This window comes from Halichoerus grypus, chromosome 1 (assembly GCF_964656455.1).
Source record: "Halichoerus grypus chromosome 1, mHalGry1.hap1.1, whole genome shotgun sequence".
NCBI classification, from domain to species: domain Eukaryota; kingdom Metazoa; phylum Chordata; class Mammalia; order Carnivora; family Phocidae; genus Halichoerus; species Halichoerus grypus.
In genome coordinates this window covers 197,876,459-197,882,664 of record NC_135712.1, presented here as the reverse complement: position 1 = coordinate 197,882,664, position 6,206 = coordinate 197,876,459, and positions in this window count along the sequence as shown.

Below are 6,206 nucleotides of genomic sequence, written 5' to 3'. Positions count from 1 at the left end.
ATTTTTTTAAAGATTTTATTTATTTATTTGAGAGAGAAAGACTGAGAGAGAGCATGAGAGGGGGGAGGGTCGGGAGGGTCAGAGGGAGAAGCAGACTCCCTGCCGAGCAGGGACCCTGATGTGGGACTCGATCCAGGGACTCCAGGATCATGACCTGAGCCAAAGGCAGTCGCTTAACAAACTGAGCCACCCAGGTGCCCCTAAGGGGTTCCTCTTTATTGGGAGCGTGAGAGGTGTCCAGTGAGTAGTGCAGGAGGAGAATGTGACTTCTGACCTCCCAGGCCCGGGGCTCAGAGACCGGGAGTTGCCGAGTCCCTCGTACACCCTCCCCTCTCCCAGTCTGAGGTGTTGCCCAGATCCTTACTCAGGGCTGGGCTTCTTAGGGTTGACGAAACAAAGTTGGGGACCGTAGGGGCCCGAGCCATGTTTAGAAGGGTCTCTGCCCCAGAGGTCCCCCTCCAAACCTGGGGAGGGGGTGCGGGGAGAGACAGGTAGGTGGCCACACTTCAGTGTGTCCATAGCCATAGGCCAAGTGGCCCTGGAGGGCGGCAGGGCTCTGGGTGCATTGGGACAAGGGCCCCAGAAATGCGGAAGCTTCTGTGCGACTATGGGAAGTGCACGCACGTCGCTGGAGAAGACAGTGGCAGATGACAAAACGGCGGGACGCGGGGTGGGGGGGGTGCCTGTGGGGTGAGCCCTGAGCGCCTGGGAAGGCGCTTGGACTTTGTCCCGCTGGCAGCGACCGCGGGCAGCTGAGCCCACGGAAAAGGGCTCGGCGGGGCGGGGCTCAGGGGCGAGCTCCCCCCGCCTTCAGCCGCCAGGGGGCGCCGCAGTCCGTGCCCGGCCCCGCCGGGCTGGTCACGGACGCTGACGTCAGCCGGTCCTGCGGAGGCCGCAGGGCACAAAGGCAGCTTTGTGGGGCAGCGACGGCTCCGCGCCCGCGGCGGGACAAAGCGGCCCGGGCCGGGGTCGGCGCCGCGGAGGCGGGGAAGGCGGAGGGTGGGAGGGTGGGGCCGGGCACCCGGGACCCCGCCTCCGCACACCTGCCAGTCCCCGCGCGGCCTCAGGGCCCCGAGTGTTTGGCAAGAGATGAGAGGCTGTGGCCGCCCGATCGGAAGGAGATCAACATCCCCCAGCCTCCGCTGCCGGCCCAGTACCTCGGGCCTTTCCTGCTACCGCTGCCTCCGAGACTGAGGGCTGAGGGCCGGCTGACGAGGAGAACAGGATCCCGCGCCCAACCCAGGATCCCTGCCTTCCTTCGGCGGTCAGGCCTGGACCCCGCTGAGCCCCAGATACGCGGGCGGGGCGGGAGCTCCGGGGGAGCCCCTCCACCCCCCCGTGAAGCCCGTTCAGCAGGAAGCCGCGCCGGAGATGGTTCCTTCCTTCCCTCCTGAGGGGAACCCCCGCACAGAGGGACCATTGAGGGGCCGGCATTGTCTGCCAGACGCACCCAGGGCCTCTCTCCCTGGGTGGGCCCTGCAGGATTCTGGCCAGGATCCCCTTGTACCCAGCTTGCAGCGGGTCTGGGTTGGGTCCTGGCAAGCAAGGCTTCCCTGGGTGCAGACAGCTAGGCCCCCACCTGCCTTCGGCCTTCCTACCCCTGCTCTGATTTGGAGGCTATAAGGCCCCATTGTCCCAGCACTGGCGGGGGCGGCCTTTCAATTCTTCCTTGTCTTTGGCAGTTGGGAAATTCCCAGCCTTGGGGGGCAGCTGAGGATGGCAGGGGTGTGGGGGGTGGCATCCCAGGTGTCCTACACCCCAAAGGGAGGAACTCCATGGGGTTGACTCCTGGGGATCCCCGACTGCCTGGAGCGTTCCAGGGGCTGAACCTCATCCCCGGGAGCAGCGGGGTGAGGGCAGCCAGAGAGATTCAGTGCTCCCTGGCCCTGTGTACCTTGGAGCACTCCCAGCTTAAGAAGGCCCATCTTTCTGGCCCCACCCATGGGCAGCGGCGGCCATGAGGCCTGGGACTCTTAGAAAGGCAGAGCTAGGGAAGGGACCCAGGCTCCTGCTTCCAGACTAAGCTTGTGGGTCCCAGTGTGAAGTGGGCTGTCACCAGCCGGTGGAGACCTCCACGAGGCCGATCCACCTCTCAGAGGGCCCACCCCACTCCAAACAGTTGCTCAGGCTACTGATGTGGTGGCAGCCTTGGTATTTTTAACCCATCAGCAGGGTGGGGAAACAGCTGGGAAGAGAGAGAGAGACAAGCTCTGAGAGCCAGAGGGCTTAGGAGGGCAGGATCTAGGGAGACCCTGTGGAGAGGAGCCAGTGGGCAGCTCAGGTCCAGGCCCCCCACAACAGGTGGGTGGAGGCCAAGATTCGAGGTGCAGAATGGGGAGGCGACCCATGAGATCTGGGACCTGTGACGCTGCAGGGGCTGCCAAGGCCTGGAAGAACACCTCACCATGTTCCTGGGCAGCCCCACGGTTTCTTCTGATGTCAGGCAAACCTCCTACTCCCCACCCACCCAGGACCCCTCATATTATCCCCCCACAGACCCCATCCCAGACCCAGAATGCCAGGCCAGCCAGGACGCTGGAGAACACAAGCCCTGACTCCAGCCACCTGTTCTGCGGCATGGTAGGCCAGGTCCTAGCTGCCCTGGGAGTCAGGGAGAGGGCAGGGACAGGATCGTAGCTTCTCGTGGTTGACTTCTGGGTTCAGGCTCACTCCCAAACAACTGAGCCCAATCTTCCTGTCTATTGCCCTGAAAAGAGATCCTGGGGGCCCACATCCCTGTCATGGGGCTACACATTCCCCTAACCCCTCTTGGACACCCAGAGGGAAAGCCAGCCCCCACCACACATCCAAGGAGGGCATTGGGCCAGGTGGGGTACGTGTGCAGCTGTGTGATAGTGAGTGTGTCCGTACTTGCCAGCCACTCAGCTGCTCGGTTAATAATGGTGATGGACACCAGGGTCCAAGCGGGCATGGATCACTTTTTCTCCGTCTTGGTTTCTCCCCTTGCATGAAATAAGCCCCACAGGTGATCTTACTTAGGAGAAAAATCAGTTTGATGTCCCTTCCCATTGACTCTGCTTTCCAAACTCATTGTGGGTGGAGAGAGTCAAGGCCTGAGGGGCTGGTGCAGGGTCAAGTAGGGACTTGATGTGTCCCTTGTCCATCAGTCTCCCATCGCCCCCCTCCCCACCCCACCACCCGACTCAGCAGGCCCAGGAGGGTGGAAGGGCTTCCTGCAGGCATTCTATCTCCTCCCTCCCTGTACCTGTCCTCTGCCTGATGATAGCCACTGGGGGACCCAGAGGCCTGCAGAGAGGCTTGAACCTGGGTGTTCTAGGCATCTGGGGCTTCACAGAGGAAGGGACACCGACACGACACCGGGGAAGTTGGATACTGAATGGTGAAGAAGAGAGTCTAGCAGGTGGCAAAGGGGAGGGCCTAAAGTGTGGCGAGCACAGCCCAAAGCAAAGTCCTGGCAAAGAAAGAGCTGCTGCTTCCCCAAAATTGGGTGCCCGGAGCACTGGCGGGGTCGGCTAAGGCTGAGCCTGGGAACCCCCAAGCTCCAGCGAGCTCTCTGAGGTGGGGGGCGGGGTACTGCAGAGGGGAGGCATTGGGAGGAGGAGTGGCAGAAAGACCACAAGGGCACAGCCTGGGAGTAGGGTGAAGGGGTCAGGCCACGAGCTGCTGAGGGAGGAGGCGGGGCCTTGTCCGTCTAACTGGGCAAAAAGTTCTCCCTGAGATCGGGGCCTCTGGGAGAAGGGATGGGCGCTTGGCCCCTGCCAGGGCTGGGTTGGAGACTCGGAGGAAGAAGACTGAGGAGTCCCCAGGGGTCGGGGAGGGACAGAGGTTCAGGTGGAGGGTGGAGGCAGTCATTGTGCTGGGGGCTGGGGCGGGGGTGGACAGGAGAAGAGCCAAGCCCGAGAAGGGTTCCGGGGAAGCCGGACTGAAAGACGCAGCAGTGAAGGGTCTGCCTGGAGGCCCAGGATGCCGGGTGCGGAGGTGGCACCAAGAGCGGACCCCTGTGTTCCCCCACCCTGCACCCAGCTGCAACCGCAGGGCAGTTGAGGAGAGAGATCCGAGAGGTTCAGTGTCTCCCTAGAGACACACAGCTGGGGAGCAGCAGTCGCGATTCCACCCTGCTCCTCCCAGTCTACTAAGGGGGCTGATCCCTGGGGCAGGTTCGCCCCCACCCCAGCATCCAGAGCCCCCCAACCCGCACTCCCGGGCAGCTGTCCCCCGAGCCGATTAAGGGAAGATAGCACTTATGTTAATATATGTTAATAAGCATGGAGTGCCACCCCAGTCTACTTTGGCTGCATTCCTGGCACCCCCCTCCCACACTCCCCTAGGCTGTGGAGGAGGGGAGAGGGAGGCTCCACCCCCCCGCCCCCCGCCCTTCGCCCCCCCAACCCTGCTGGGCAATGAAGAAAACAGGAGCAAGAGGAGAGCTGTGATGTGGCTGGTGGGGGGGGCTCCCCCATCCCAGAGGGGCTGACTTCAGCCCAGGAGGAATGTGCAGGAGGCGGAGGGCTGGGGCGGAGCGGGTGGGGGCAGGGCCACAGCCAGAGGCCCAGGGTTCCTGGCGGCCCCTCCCTCGGCCCCTCCACCTCAGCACGGACATGGCCCTCAGAAGGGAAGGGGAACGGGCAAGGAGGGGAAGAGCTGATCTTCCCAAAAAGGTGGGCCAGGGGTCCCCGGGAGCGTGGATTCCAGGCTGGGGGCGCGTGGGGGAAGGGCTCTAACACCATTCCCCAGGAGATCTCCCCGGGGTGGGTAGTGGACTGTCAGGGAAGTCAGGCCTCAGTTAGGCTTCCCTGGGCCCACCCCCACCCAATGCCTAAGTCCTCAGGGTAGCGAGTCCTAGTTCCCATGTGGCCAGAACCAGGAAAGGTTATGACGTTGGAGCCGCCAGCCTTGATGGCTAAAGCAGGTGCGAGTGGGGAGCCAAGGCCTGACCCAGCCCAGGCTGGGCACTGGGAGGGCTGACGCTAGCCTTCCTCAGATGGATGTCCTACCCCAGCCACACCACCTAGAGTCCAGGCAGAGGGCAGGCCCGGCTGGTGATGAGGGGCCAGGAGGGGGGTGGTAGGATTTGGCGTGACAATTCAGTTATTTCCAGAAGGAAAAACCAAGGCCTTGGAAGACTGTGGCACTGACAGGTAGCATCGGGGCAAGAATCCAGGCAGGCCTCTGCCCGTGGCAACCCTGGCAAAGCGTAGAGGCCAGGAGTCTGAGGTGGCCCTTGGGCTGGGGTGCAGGTAGGAGTAGGGACCCCAACTGCATTCCCTAGTTTGCTCCATTCTGTCAAGACTCAGACCCAGGCTGCCTGATTCCAGAATCCTTCAAGACTCCCAGAGTGCAGCGTAACCCACAGTCAATGACACTGCTCCTGGAGGGCTGCCTCTGTGAGGTCCCCACCCAGGGTCTGGCATACGCTTGGACCTGCGGCTGAGGAGCAGAGAGAACTTGTGGGGACAGGGACACTTGGGCTCCCAGCCCTGCAGATCTCCCTTCCTGCCCCAGGGAAGAGAACTCATCTAGGGCAAGGAAAGCAACACAAAGGGCTCAGGTGGGCAAGGGACAGCCCCAAGATGCTGCAAAGATGGTGTGTGGGGGGGTCCTGGTCCCGCTTTTCAGTATGGTTGCGGGGCTGGGAGGGAATGAAACAGAGACTGGGACCCTGAGCCTGAAGAACTAAAAGCAGTGGGGGCAGGTAGGGGGCACCCCGTGGGGGTCGGTGGGGACCTCAAAGGCACTTGCTGATCTTGGCTGCTAGGGTGGAAAATTGTAAACAGCCGAAGAATTTTGTTCCCTTGCGTGGGGCCAGGGGAGGCTGCCCAGGTCCAAGGCAGAAGCTGGGAGGAGAAAGAGGCTACATCCCGGAAGTCCAAAAGCTCAGGCTGGGGTGCATCCTTCCACTCCCCCTCCTGAAGGCTCCTGGTCCTCCCACTGAGCCCCTCCCTTCATCTGCCAGCCAGCCAGCCAGCCAGGCCAATCCAGGAACACTGGGTCCTGAGACTCAGGAAAGCAGGGCACGGCCCCACCCTGGCTGGGCACAGATACTGTTACTCCAGGAGAGCTGGGGGGAGAGGGGCCACAGCCCTTGAAGCTTACAACCTTCCTCACTGACCACTGAGGAGCTGCTAACCAGCCTTGGGGAGGTTGCAGGAAGATGCCTTTTAGGGGGATTGAGGACTGAAAGCCCATCTTCAAGCCCTGAACGTTCGCCCCGTTGACCTGAGGGC